The sequence below is a fragment of the Bos taurus genome, chromosome 5, assembly GCF_002263795.3.
Source record: "Bos taurus isolate L1 Dominette 01449 registration number 42190680 breed Hereford chromosome 5, ARS-UCD2.0, whole genome shotgun sequence".
NCBI classification, from domain to species: Eukaryota; Metazoa; Chordata; class Mammalia; order Artiodactyla; family Bovidae; genus Bos; species Bos taurus.
In genome coordinates this window covers 31913549-31928752 of record NC_037332.1, presented here as the reverse complement: position 1 = coordinate 31928752, position 15204 = coordinate 31913549, and positions in this window count along the sequence as shown.

The following is a 15204-nucleotide window of genomic DNA, read 5'->3' as shown; positions in this document are numbered from 1 at the left end:
CAGTGTGTAGCAGGCTTGTTGGGGCCAGTGAATGGGTTACGTGCTCCTTGCAATTATGGAAAGACCAGGTTTCTTCCATCTTGTGACTCCACCATCCCCTGTTGCCTTGGAATCATCCAATCTGTGGGCTGACTTGGTGGAGGTATCAGGGCCCAGCCCTGGAAGTGCTATACATCATTTATACCCCATTTCCTTAGCCAGGGTTCAGGTACATGGTTACAGGGCTGTACCTAACTGCAGGGGGGTGACTGTGAAGTGTGTGTACCCCAGTAGAGAAGGAAATGGGGTTTGATGAATGGTTAGCATTGCTTCTGTCACACATGTAATTAATCAAACACCTAAACCTGACTTTACCTGAAGGAGATATTTGGGGAGTGGTGAAGATTATATATATATTAAAAAAAAAACAAAGAAAAAGGCAAAATAGTCATCTTTGGACTGATGACACAGTAATGGGACATTAATATTTAATAAACATCTACTTTATGCCAGAAATTTGTTTTTTTAACATCACGGGGCAAAATATAAAATGTCTTTATTATTAGCTTTAATGTGCTATCTCTTTAGATATCAGTCAGCAAGCTGTGAGGTGTAGATATCTCAGCAAGGGTTTAAGAGCATTTAGTGAGCCAAAAGGCAAAATTAGGAATTGAACTCTGGTCTTCGATTTATAATCTGGTGCACCTGTCACCAGAGTGTTACTTTACCTTTCACAGTAATACATGGATGAATCAAATTCCTATGTAAGGTGGAATAATTAAACATGCAGGGAGTAGCAGGCAGATGATTCCATCTTTTTAAGACTTTCCAGTCTTAGATCAAGACTGGATCAGCTTTGAAGGCAAGATGTAGGAACAGCATCTTGTGTAGAATCAGAAGGCAGAAACGTACATGCTGTGGGGTGAAGAACATATGCAGATGTGCCTATTTAGAGAAGAAATGAGGAAAATGATAGAAAGATTAGAATAGTGGGTCAAGGACTTCTAACTTGCCATGTCAAGTTATAGAGAGTCACTATATTTAGTGTTATAAGCAAGAGATAAACCTGATAGGTCTAATTATATCATTCTAAGGAGACTCTTTTATCCAGGACTGCCCTATTGATAGAGTTCAGAACAATAGAATGGGATGAGTTGGACCTAAAGCCAGATTCTAGTGTGTATAGTACAGAGTTCCTCAGGATATAGCAGTATTCTTCCTGGGGCTCAGGGAAGTCACAGTCATTTAAAGTTCCAAGTTCTCTGTGAGGACTTCAAAAGACCTTAAGAGAATCAGTCTCTTGTCTGTCAGCCTTGGCTCCTTCATTTCTGAACTCTTGTTCTGCCATGGTTTGAATAAAAAAGTATAATTCAGGTGTTCACCAGTTTATGATTGTATTATGAGTTTATCAGTTGATTGTAATAAATTATCAGCTTGGCTTATAAAAACGTGTTCCACTGTAATAAACATACCTCCAATTGCTAATTAGAGCCCAATCACCATTTATAACACTGCTTTTCTTCCACTCAAAGTTTCTGAAGCTTGATGTTGGAGATGAGTTTTCACTAACAGGGCAGTGCAGTTATTTGCTTCCGCTATGTCTGTGTCTATAAAAGAAAGAGGAAGGTCAAGGAAACTGTAGTAGGACTCCTGTGGAAAGAAAGGTAAGGGCCCCTTCAGTTCAGTTCAGTTCAGTTGCTCAGTCATGTCCGACTCTTTGCAACCCCATGAATTGCAGCATACCAGGCCTCCCTGTCCATCACCAACTCCCAAAGTTCACTCAGACTCACGTCCATTGAGTCAGTGATGCCATCCAGCCATCTCATCCTCAGTCGTCCCCTTCTCCTCCTGCCCCCAATCCCTCCCAGCATCAGAGTGTTTTCCAATGAGTCAGCTCTTCGCATGAGGTGGCCAAAGTACTGGAGTTTCAGCTTTAGCATCATTCCTTCCAAAGAAATCCCAGGGCTGATCTCCTTCAGAATGGACTGGTTGGATCTCCTTGCAGTCCAAGGGACTCTCAAGAGTCTTCTCCAACACCACAGTTTAAAAGCATCAATTCTTTGGCACTCAGCTTTCTTCACAGTCCAACTCTCACATCCATACATGACCACAGGAAAAACCATAGCCTTGACTAGACGGACCTTTGTTGGCAAAATAATTTCTCTGCTTTTGAATATGCTATCTAGGTTGGTCATAACTTTCCTTCCAGGGAGTAAGTGTCTTTTAATTTCATGGCTGCAGTCACCATCTGCAGTGATTTTGGAGCCCTCCAAAATAAAATCTGACACTGTTTCCCCATCTATTTCCCATGAAGTGATGGGACCAGATGCCATGATCTTAGTTTTCTATGCTTAGTCAGTAGTTAATAATTAAAACTGGTACTTGTAGAGCACTTTAAAATTTACAAAGTACTTCTGTATACATGTGATCTTCATAGCTCAGGGAGATAGACTAATCATCTTTATCCCTAGTCTTCATAAAGAGATACAACTGAGCAACAACAATAATAATCCCTGGTTTACATTTAAGGAAATAGCAGTTCAGATATTTAAAATTGCAGAACCTCACTTTTTATTTCTACAATTCTGGGCAGATTTATATAGATATATCTGTTTTCTAATCAATAAAATGAATGTCATTATACCTACTCCGTAGGGTTGTTCTGAAGAATAAATTGCCACCTAAAAATTGTCACTCACCATTTGCCTCTACAAGGATTAGGTCACTAGCTGCTGTTGTCACTGACCTTCAACACATCTTAAAAAGACTTCAGGGTGGACATCAAGGATGAGGCACTCTGTGCTCTGGGAAAAACTGGCAGAACAGGCTTTCAGATAGATATTTTCAGAAGAAGGTTTTATGAGCCTAGTTTCTCGCATCTTCTCATATCTAGGTAAGCACTAATATCATTAATGAGGACATTCTCTCCTTGTGACTATCAGCAACCTTCTGTGAGTAGCAGTAACCTGCCAAAGTATATGCTGGATACATGTATCCCCCTTCAGCAAAATCAGGTATATACTGACTTCCCCCCCTACCTCTTTAAAGCAGTTCCTCAGAGCTATCTGAGAGGGCTTCTCCCAGGCTATAGTCCTCATTTTGCTCCAAATAAAACTTAACACACAACTCTCACATTGTGGATTTTTTTTCTGTCAACAAAATAGATAACTTAACACATAGGAATAATTCAGTAAATGATAAGACCTAGGTATGGAGCTGTATAATTTGTGAAAAGAAGACTTTAGTAGGGTGGGACAGAGCAAAGATGGGATAAAAGATAATTTATTCCTGAGTCTCAGTGAGGTAGACAAATTGATTGGAGCTGAAGATGTAGGTGGCAGAGTGGGAGCTTTAACTGCAGCTTGGGATAGGGGCTACAGTTATTGGTAATAACTAGGTATAGGGTATGACTGTAAAAGTGAATGACTGAGGTTGTGGACAATATTATTTAAGGTAAGAGAAAGTCAAGGAATGGAGAGGCTGGGTATTAGTGGGGATAGTAATCAAAATATTAAACTACCAGTACTAGTGTGGGCATAGGCCCATTAAAATGAAGTAGCTTATAGTTCTGTGCAGGGTCCTGGAGGCACTAGTGGCAATGACAGTGTTTCAGTATGTTAATGATCATGCTTGCACAGTTGAACCCAGGGCATAAGATGGGTCATCCACTTGGATACTACCATGAATGATGATGAAGTTACATACAGTGAGATAGCAAGCTAGTTGAGGGAGTCTTTAATAAAAGAAGGAGAATGACCAGGACTATGGTAGGTGATAATAACAAGGAAGGGTAATGTGCAGAATGGCCTGACGTCTCAAAGGAGCAGGACATTACATAGGGAGAAAGGAGGATAGTGGTACTTGAGGCAGTAATGAGCAAAGAGCCTATTTATTCTACTTCTAACCCTATAAAGTGTAAAGCCGTGGCTTTCAAATTTCATATATTGTATTTGAAAAAAAAAACATATTTGAAAGTCATCATTTATATACTTGAAAAAATAGCTTACTTTCATGGAACAATACCTTAACTACATGCAGTATATGCTGATGTTTTTCTATTTATTTTTAAAGTTTTTTTATTTCCTACCCATTAAATTAATTTCATAAACCACGAATAGGTTGCAATTTACCATTTGAGAAGCATTGGTATGTATATTGTCAGAGAAAAGTCCCCTTGAGAGGACTGCAAAAGAAGCATGCTTTTTCCTGAAGAGGTAGCCAGGTTTCAGCTAGATAAAAGAGGTGAAAGAAACGTCTGTCAAGAGGTTGAAGGATATAGAAGCATCTTAGTCTGTTCAGGCTGTGGTAACAAAATACCATAGACTTGGTGGCTTATTAACAGTGAACATTTATTTTTCACAGTTCTGGAGGGTGAGAAGCCTAAGACTGAGACACTGACAGATTCTGGTGGAAAACTGCTTCTGGTGTCTTCTTGCTCTGTCTTCACATGACAGAAGGGGTAAGGGAGTTCTCTGAGGCCTCTTTTATAAAGGCATTAATCTCATTTATGAGGGGTCTGCCCAAAAGACCTAATCGTTTCCTTGAAGGCCCCACATCCAGGTACCATCAAACTGGGGATTAGGTTCCTATATATGAATTTTGGGAGGACACAAGCATTCAATCTACAGCAATGGGACTTTATTGATGATGGGTCCTGAATTCCAGAGATCACAGTGGAAGAAGTTAGAAGTTGTTTTGAGGGTTAGAGTCTGATTCAAATTAGGCAATGTAGAAGACAGTAATAGGGTAAGAATCTCTATGGTGAGGGGTGATCTGGAGGCCAAGTATTTTTGTGGCCAGTGTTGTAAGCAGAAATATAGGACATGATGGATTAGTACTCTCAGGGGGAGGTGTATAGTTAGTTCTCATGATAGTCATCTTGTCAGTGGTGAGGTGAGGTTTAAGGGTTAGCTTGGGATCAGTAGACGAAGTGTTTGTGATAGAATGAAAGTCTCACTAGAAGTGTGCTGCACTTATATACTCTCTTTCAATCGTGTTGTGAACAGAGTTAAGGCCAGAGGAGCTGTCTTTCCAAAAGTGCCAGAGCTCCAAGGTCTCTTAAATCATGCTTGGCAATAGTGGTGGTGGTGTGAAGGATTAAGGAGTTCTGTGGCTTAACCTTAAATCTTACTTTCCCTGATATTGAGGGGAGGGAAGGAGTAGCCTTATAAGGAGGTAACAGTTTCTTGTGTACTCTTTTTTGTTGTTGTTGATTTTATTTTTTGTAAGTTTTTGATGTGGACCATTTTTAAAGTCTGGTGTGCTGCAGTCCATGGGGTCGCAGAGTCAGACATGACTTAGCGACAGAACAACATCATTTCTTAAAGTCTTTATTGAATTTGTTGCAATAGTGCTTTTGTTTTATGTTTTTTTTTTGTTTTTTTTTTTGGCCACGAGGCTTGTGGGATCTTAGCTTCCCAACCAGGATGGAATCCACACCCTCTGCATTGGAAGATGTAGTCTTAACCACTGGACAGCCAGTTAAGTCCCTCTTGTGTACTCTTTAAATGGGAAAATTTTAATACTAAAGACAGTGCTGAATTGAATAGTGGGCACAGAGTTGTGCTGGAAATAGCACTAAACTAAGAAGCAAAAGATTTGTTTTTAGTTCTGGCTTTGCCTCTAGGTGTCAGATCAATCAACTTGGTATAATGTCATTCATTCTTCTTTTCCTTAAAAGCTGTTATGAAGACTAAATTAAACAATAATATAGGCACATGGTGTAAAATTTTTAAAACACTTGTAAGCAAGATGTTGGCAATTGATGTTACCTGGCAGAAATAATTTGTAGTCAGTGCAAATAGTGAACCAAGTGCCAGCAGCTGTCAGTTAGTGACAGCTGGTGTTGCAATCAGGGTAAGACTAGATGTTTTTATAAGATTTAAAAAATTTTTTGGTGGTAGGACACAACTCAGAGACAGACAGGTGAAAGGCAGAACTCTTTGTTACTTGCAGCTATAGACCAGAGAAGGCTGTCACACAGGGTCACACAGGAATTTTACCCAGGGACAGGTAACAGTAAGCTGGAACTGTAGGAAATGCTTGTGGAGTCCTAACTGCTGGACTGCCAGGGAATCCCAGCACTGTGACATATCATGTTGTACTCAGACAACTGCAAAGTGGTGTAATCTCAAATTGTCATTATTTTATAGTACAAAAACTTAATTCTAAACAGATTACTCGTTGACATAGTATGGTATCTTAATTTAGTTCTCTGTTGCTTTTTTCATTGAAGACTAGTTGATTTATGATATTATATTAGTTTCAGGTATACAACAATGACTGCATATTTTTATAGATTAAACCCCATTTAAAGTAATTATAATATGTTGGTTATATTCCCTGTGCTGTACTGTGTCCATATTGCTTATTTATTTTATACCTACTAGTTCATACCTCTTAATCCCATTCCCCATCATGTCTCTCCTCTCACTGCTCTCACCACTGGTAAAAATAGTTTGTTCTCTGTGTCTGAGTATGTTTCTGTTTTGTTATATGCATTTATTTGTCTTGTTTTTAAGATTCCACATATAAGTGAAAAATACAGTATTTGTCTTTCTCTGACTTATGTCACCTTTCATAATATTCTTCAAGTTCACCTATGTTGTTAGAAATGGTAAATTCTTTTTTATGGCTGAATAATATGCCGTGCGCACGTGTGTGTGTGTAACAGTTTATTTGTCTGTTCATGATGAACAGTTTATTTGAACAGTTTGGACACATGAATGGACAGTTTATTTGTCCATTCATCTTTTGATGAACACTTAGATTGCTTCTGTGAATGTCAGATTCTTCTTAGATGGCTATTGTGAATAATGCTGCTGTGAACATTGGGGGTGCAAATGTCTTTTCAGGTTAGTGTTTTTTTTTTTTTTTTTTTCATTTTCTCTGGATATGTAACCAGGATTGGAATTGCTGGATCATTCTATTTTTAATTTTTGAGAAAACTTAATACTGTTTCCACAGTGACTGTACCAATGTGTATTTTGACCAGCAGTGTACTGCTGCTGCTGCTGCTGCTAAGTTGCTTCAGTCGTGTCCGACTCTGCGACCCCAGAGACGGCAGCCCACCAGGCTCCCCCGTCCCTGGGATTCTCCAGGCAAGAACACTGGAGTGGGTTGCCATTTCCTTCTCCAATGTATGAAAGTGAAAAGTGAAAGTGAAGTTGCTCAGTCGTGTCCGACTCCTAGCGACCCCATGGACTGCAGCCCACCAGGCCCCTCCGTCCATGGGATTTTCCAGGCAAGAGTACTGGAGTGGGGTGCCATTGCCTTCTCTGGCAGTGTACTAGGGCTCCCTTTCTCCACATTTTCACCAACATTTATTATTTGTTATCTTTTTCAGGGTAGTCATTCTGACAGATGTGAGGTAGTAACTCCTCATACTTATAATTTGCACTTTGCTGATTATTAGTGATGTTGAGCATCTTTTCATGTGCCCATTGGCCATCTGTATATCTTCTTCAGAAAAATATTTATTTAGGCAATCTGCCTATTTTTAATTAGGTTGTTTTTGATATTAAGTGGTATGAACTCTTTATTTGTTTTTGATATTACCCCTTATCAGTCATACCAGTGTAAATATTTTCCCCTATTCAGTGCTCAGTTGCTTCAGTTGTATCTGACTCTTTCTGACTGCATGGACAGTAGCCTGCCAGGCTCCTCTGTCCATGGGACTTTCCTGGCAAGAGTACTGGAGAGGATTGCCAAGCCGCCCTTCAGGAGATATTCCCAGGGGTCAAACCCGTGTCTACTGTGTCTCCTGTATTGCAGGCAGATTCTTTACTGCTGAGTCACGGGGAAGCCCTCCCATTTAGTAGGTTGTTCTTTTGTCAATGGTTTCCTTTGCTGTGCAAAATCTTCTAAGTTTAATCAGACTTCATTTGTTTATTTTTGCTTTTGCTTTTCTTGCCTAAGGCAACAGATCCAAAAAAATATTCCTAAGATTTATGTCAGAGAGTGTATTGTCTATGTTTTCCTCTAAGACGTTTATGGTTTCTGGTCTTACATTTAGGTCTTTTATCCATTTTGCATTTATTTTTGTATGTAGTATGATAAAATGTCCTAATTTTAGTCTCTTACATGTAGCTGTATAGTTTCCCCAGCACCAGTTATTGAAGAGAGTGTCTTTTCCCCATTTTTTCCACCTTTGTTATAGATTGATTGATCATAAATGCATAGGTTTATTTTTGGGCTTTCTGTTCTATTCCATTGATCTATGTGTCTGTGCATGTGCTTGTACCATACTGTTTGATTACTGTAGCTTTATAGTATAGTCTAAAGTCAGGGAATGTGATACCTCAGTTTTGTTATTCTTGCTTAAGATTGCTTTGACTGTTTGAAGTCTTCTGCAGTTTCCTATAAATTTTAGGATTGCTCTAGTTCTGTGGAATATGGCATGAGTATTTTGGTAGGGATTGTATTAAATCTGTAGATTGTTTTGGGTAATATAGCTATTTTAACAATATCACTTTTTTCTAATTGTAATTCATGAACATGGGATATCTTTCCATTTATTTGTATTATCGTCACTTTCCTTCATTAATGTCTTATATTTTTCAGAGTACAGGTCTTTTATCTCCTTGGTTAAGTTTATCCCTAGATATTTTTTTCTTTTTGATGTGATTTTGAATGGGATTGTTTTGTTGCTTTCTCTTTTTAATAGTTCTTTATTAGTATATAGAGAAGCAATGGATTCCTGTATATCAATTTTATATCCTACAAATTTACTAAATTCACTTATTCTAAATTTGGTAGAGACTTTAAGGTTTTCTATATTTAGCATCATGTCATCTGTATATAGTTATAATTTTATTTCTTCCCTTCTAATTTGGGTGCCGTTTATTTCTTTTTCTTGTCTGATTACTCTGGCTAGGGTTTCCAATTCTATATTAAATAGAAATTGTGAGAATGGCATCCTTGTCTTTTTCCTGATTTTAGAGGAAAAACTTTCAGCTTTTCACTGTTGAGTATGATGTTAGCTTTGGTTTTGTCATAGATGGACTTATCATGTTGAGGTATGTTTCCTCTATACCAACTTTCTTGAGGGTATAGACTTTTTTTTTATCATGAGTGATGTTGAGTTTTGTCAAATGCTTTTACTGTGTCAGTTGTGATGATCATGTGATTTTTATCCTTTGTTTGTTAATGGGGTGTGTAACACTGTTTGTGAATATTACACATCCTTGCATCTTTGGAATAAAAGATTTTTAAGTTTGAGTGTTTCTATGTATCATTTCAGTTCAGTCACTCAGATGTGTCCAACTCTTTGCAACCCCATGGACTGCAGCACGCCAGGCTTCCCTGTCTATCACCAACTCCTGAAGCTTGCTGAAACTCATGTCCATTGAATTGGTGATGCCATCCAACCATCTCATCCTCTGTCGTCCCCTTCTCCTCCTGCCTTCAATCTTTCCCAGCATCAGGGTCTTTTCCAATGAATAAGTTATAAGGATCATGAATAAGAGAGTGTATCACTACAGATCCTTCATAGACTTAAAAGCCAATATGAGGAAGTTATGAATGATTTTATGCCAACGCATTTGACAATTTAAATGGAGAAATTCTTTGAAAGACACAGATTAACAAATTACAAGAATATATAGAAAACCACAGTAGCACTATCAACTATTGAATTTGTAACCATAATCAGAAGGAAACTCAAGGTCTAGATGGTTTTACTGGTGAATCTGATCAAACTTAAACAAAAGGATAGTAATTCTACAAACTCTTTTTAAAAGAAATTTTTATTCAGATCTTGTTTTATGACTAAATATAGTTTTAGTCATATAAATTCTGTATTTTTTGGTTAAATTTATTACTGGTTATTTTATTATTTTGTTGATAATGTGAATGGATTTTTTTTCCATTTTCAGTTCAAATTGGTTTTTGATAGGATAGTAATAAAATTTTTTTGTATTTATTTTTTGTGTTGTCAACTTAATCTCTCTTATTAATTCTCATTCTTCCCTTCACCTCAGCCTATTGAGTCTAAGAATTAATCATATCATCTGCATACAAAATAAGTAATTTTGTATTTTATAATTATTTTAAGTATTTCTTCTTCATGTCTTATTATCATAGTTATAAGTTTCAAAACAATGTAAGGAAACCATAGAGAAAACAGGCATGTCAGCTCAGTTTCTGGTTTTAATAGAAATCACTTCAGTATTTCACTATTTATAGTTTATCCAAGAAATTAAAATTACCATGTTTACTAAAAATTCCATGTTACATTTGTGTATAACTTAACAATTACTTAATAAAGCAAAGATCTATGTGATCACTGTATAAGAAAAAATTTAAAGGTTAAGAAATAGTACATTACCAGCACTGGGAATGTACATCATTCTGCTACAGGAACCCTGTCCCTTGTCCTCTTAGTACTAACACAGGTTGCCCTAACATTCTTACTGATTTCCTTACTTTCTTTATAGTTTTACCATTTATACATGCATCCCTAAATATTATAGTCTTGTTTGCCTTTATTTGAACTTTATATGAATGAAATAGTTTTATGTAACATTTTGTACAATATTATATCTAAGGTTGATCCATGCTACTTGGTGTGGAAATGTTTATTCATTTTCCTTGGTTGTATTCACTTCACATATACATACATATGCACGTCTGCTCAGTAGTGTCTGACTTTTGCAGCTTTATGGACTGAAACCCGCCAGGCTTCTCTGCCCATGGAATTTTCCAGGAAAGAATACTGGAGTGCGTTTCCATTTCCCATTTCCATTGGGAAGATTAGGGGATCTTCCCAATGCAGGGATCAAACCTGCATCTCTGGCATCTCCTGCATTGGCAGGCAGATTCTTTACCACTGCACCACCTGGGAAACCAATTCAAAAATTGTCTTTTAATTTCTATTGTAGATGGCCATTCAGGCTTCCCTGGTGGCTCAGCCAGTAAAGAATCCACCTGCAATGCAGGAGACCCATGGGTCGCATAGAGTCGGACACAACTGAGCGAGTTTGATTATGGTATTATGGTATGGGTTATTTCCTGTTTTTGGTTATTACAAGCACTGCTACCATGAACATTTTTGTACATTTATATTGGTGCAATGAATAAGAGTTTCTCTAGATAAATCCATAATAGTGGAATTTGGGGCTGAATTAACTTTACCACATAATGGTTAACAAAAAACTTTTTCCCAAATGAGAATTTTCATTACATTTTTACATTTTACATTACAATTTTACATTACATTATTGCCAATACCTCATTTTATTGGGCTTCTTAATTTTTGCATTTTGTCATCTGCCTAATGGTACTTTTCACTGTGGTTTTCATTTGCATGATTCCTATTAAGGATGAGGATCTAAGAGATTTGGATTTCCTCTTTTGTCAAGGTCCTGTTCTAGACCATTGTTGATTTTCCTATCTGAATGATTTCTTTTTTTATAATGGATACTAGGATTTTGCTGCTCATGTGTGTGGCATATATTTTTTACTAATCTTTTCATTCTTTTTTAAATTTTTAATTTTATTTTTTAACTTTACAATACTGTATTGGTTTTGCCATATATCAACATGAATCTGCCACAGGTATACACGTGTTCCCCATCCTGAACCCTCCTCCCTCCTCCCTCCCCATACCATCCCTCTGGGTCATCCCAGTGCACCAGCCCCAAGCATCCAGTATCCTGCATTGAACCTGGACTGGCGACTCGTTTCATATATGATATTATACATGTTTCAATGCCATTCTCCCAAATCATCCCACCCTCTCCCTCTCCCACAGTCCCAAAAGACTGTTCTATACATCTGTGTCTCTTTTGCTCTCTTGCATACAGGGTTGTCGTTACCATCTTTCTAAATTCCATATATATGCATTAGTATACTGTATTGGTGTTTTTCTTTCTGGCTTACTTTACTCTGTATAGTAGGCTCCAGTTTCATCCACCTCGTTAGAACTGATTCAAATGTATTCTTTTTAATGGTGATCTTTTCATTCTTAATGAGGTTCTTTTTGATAAGTCAAAGTTCCTAATCTTAATATAATTCCATTTATCAACATGTTTTGGTAGTTCAGTTCAGTTCAGTTGCTCAGTCGTGTCCAACTCTTTGCGACCCCATGGACAGCAGCATGCCAGGCCTCCTTGTCCATCGCCAACTGCCGGAGTTTACTCAAACTCATGTCCATTGAGTTGGTGATGCCATCCACGCATCTCATCCTCTGTTGTCTCCTTCTCCTCCTGCCTTCAGTCTTTCCCAGCATCAGGGTCTTTTCAAATGAGTCAATTCTTCGCATCAGATGACCGAAATATTGGAGTTTCAGCTTCAGTATCAGTCCTTCCAATGATGATTCAGGACTGATTTCCTTTAGGATGGACTGGTTGGATCTCCTTGCTGTCCAAGGGACTCTCAAGAATCTTCTCCAATACCACAGTTCAAAAGCATCACTTCTTCAGTGCTCAGCTTTCTTTATAGTCCAACTCTCACATCCATACATGACTACTGGAAAACCATAGATTTGACTAGACGGACCTTTGTTTGCAAAGTAATGTCTCTGCTTTTTAATATGCTGTCTAGATTGGTCATAACTTTTCTTCCAAGGAGCAAGCGTCTTTTAATTTCATGGCTGTCATCACCATCTACAGTGATTTTGGAGCCCCGAAATATAGTCTGTCACTGTTTCCACTGTTTCTCCATCTATTTGCCATGAAGTGATGGGACCAGATGCCATGATCTTAGTTTTCTGAATGTTGAGTTTTAAGCCAACTTTCTCACTCTCCTCTTTCACTTTCATCAAGAGGCTCTTTAGTTCTCCTTTGCTTTCTGCCATAAGGGTGGTGTCATCTGCATATCTGAGGTTATAGTACTTTTCATATCTGGTTTTTAAAAATCCTCCTCTGCCATGAATATATTGTCCTATATTATGTTATAAAAGATTTTTAGCTTTGCCTTTCACATTTAATACTTTGACTGGAACTGTTTTTTGCTTATATTGGGTGAGGATAAAATTTTATTAATTTTCTACATGAAGAGCTAATCATCCCAGCAGTATTGATTGAAAAGTACACCTTCAGTGAATTGATTTACCTTGCCATCTCAGTGTTTACTTCCTAGTTTGGGGTCCATTTCTGAGTTCTCTTTTCCATTACTGTATTTGTCTATTTGTTAGTAATATAAAGTCTTAATTACATAGTTTTATAATAAATCTTGATGTCTTATTCTTCTTAACTTGGCCTTTATTGAGTTGTTTACCTTTGCATAAATTTTGGAATCAACTTTTCAAATTAATAAAAAATTGTTCTGGAATTTAAATTGAAATTATACTAAAAATATGGGCTTCTCTGGTGGCTCAGTGGTAAAAATCCGCCTGCCAATGCAGGAGATGTGGGTTTGATTCCTGGGTCAGGAAGATCCCCTGGAGAAGGAAATGGCAACCCCACTCTAGTATTCTTGCCTGAAAAATCCTATGGACAGAGGAGCATGGCAGGCTACAGTCCATGGGGTTACAAAAGAGCTGAACATGACGTAGCAACTAAAACAACAGCAACATACTAAATATATAAATGATTTGGGAACAACTGACATTTTAAAAATCATCTAACATTTGTAAACATGATATATTACTTTCTATTTAGGTGTTCATTAGTGTTTCTCAATAGGCTGCTATTATGTATTTGTTTATTAATTACATAGATGCAAAGGGGTACCTTATTGACCTTTTAATTTTAGTTCTATAATTATTCATGCCTACCACCTACTCCATATACTGTTATACAATATGTACCTGGATCAAATGCACATGCTATATTTTATAAATGTAAGATCTCGGCAAGAGAGCTTAGGAAAAATAAGACAGGCATGATACACGGATTTCTAATATGAGAATAATTGAATTTTTTCACCTTTTCCTGCCATATTGGTCATGATTCTAAAAAACAGAACTGATAGACTATGTATATAAATACATAGATATGTAGAAGAGATTTATTGTGAGACATTGGCTCACACAATTATGGAAGCTGAGATAATGCCACCTGCGAAACAGAGGCTTAGGAAAGACAGTGTTGTAATTCTAGTCAAAACTGAAGGTTTAGAAACCAGGGGAGCTAGTGAGAGAAGTCCCACCTTTAGTCTGAAGGTCCAAGAACCGGAAGCATCACTATCTAAGGGCAGAGAAAGCAAACTCACCCTGTTTTGTTCCATTTTAGCCCTTAGCAGTTGGATGATACCCAGGCACATTGTGATACCCAGGCAGTCTTCTTTGCTAGGTCTATGGATTCAATGCTCATCTCTTCTGGAAACACTGTCATAGACACACCCAGAAATAATGTTTTGCCAGCTATCTGGGCATCCCTTAATCCAGTCAAGTTGACATGTAAAATTAACCAACACATCAGCCTATGCAGGTTCACTGGCCTTTTGATGCCAGAGAATACCACCAGGTCTTATGAATGGATGGCTCTGACTGTTTTCATTCTGGAGTATTATTTATACCTGATTTCTTCTTTGTTGTAGGCGCCTTTCTTTATTGTGTGCCTTTGTTAAAATGCCAAGAAAAAGTTGACATTTTGGCCAGAGACCCTGTTCTGCTTCAATATACTTTATGTATGTCAGCAAGCCCTGCTATTTCCTCACACAGAGCCAAGATCTCTCTCTGTGAACATGTGTGTGAAGTGAAAGTTGCTCAGTTGTGTCCGACTCTGTGACCCCATGGACTATACAGTTCATGGAATTCTCCAGGCCAGAATACTCGAGTGGGTAGCCTTTCCCTTCTCTAGGGGATCTTCCCAGCCCAGGGATCAAACACAGGTCTCCTTCATTGCAGGCAGATTCTTTTACCAGCTGAGCCACAGGGGAAGTCCAAGAATACTAGAGTTGGTAGCCTATCCCTTCTCCAGCAGATCTTCCCGACCCAGGAATTGAACCAGGGTCTCCTGCATTGCAGATGGATTCTTTACCAATTGAGCTATGAGGGAAGCCCCTTGTATGAGGGAAGCTATGAGAGAGCTGTGAAGGTCTCTCTATGGTTATTTTGCAAAGGGCTCCTGGATAGGAACCTGTACATCAAGCTCTTTTTCCCCCAACCTCCTCCTCTTGTTTTTTGGGGGCAGCTTATTTACTTCAAAATCCAAACAAATAGTTAAATAAATAGTTAAATATAATTGAAATTCAATTTCCCCAAGTGCTCTGTGCCTATAAACATCTTTCTCCTTTAGAGATACATTTTCTCTTTCCTGAGCAGAAGCACACAGCTTTCTC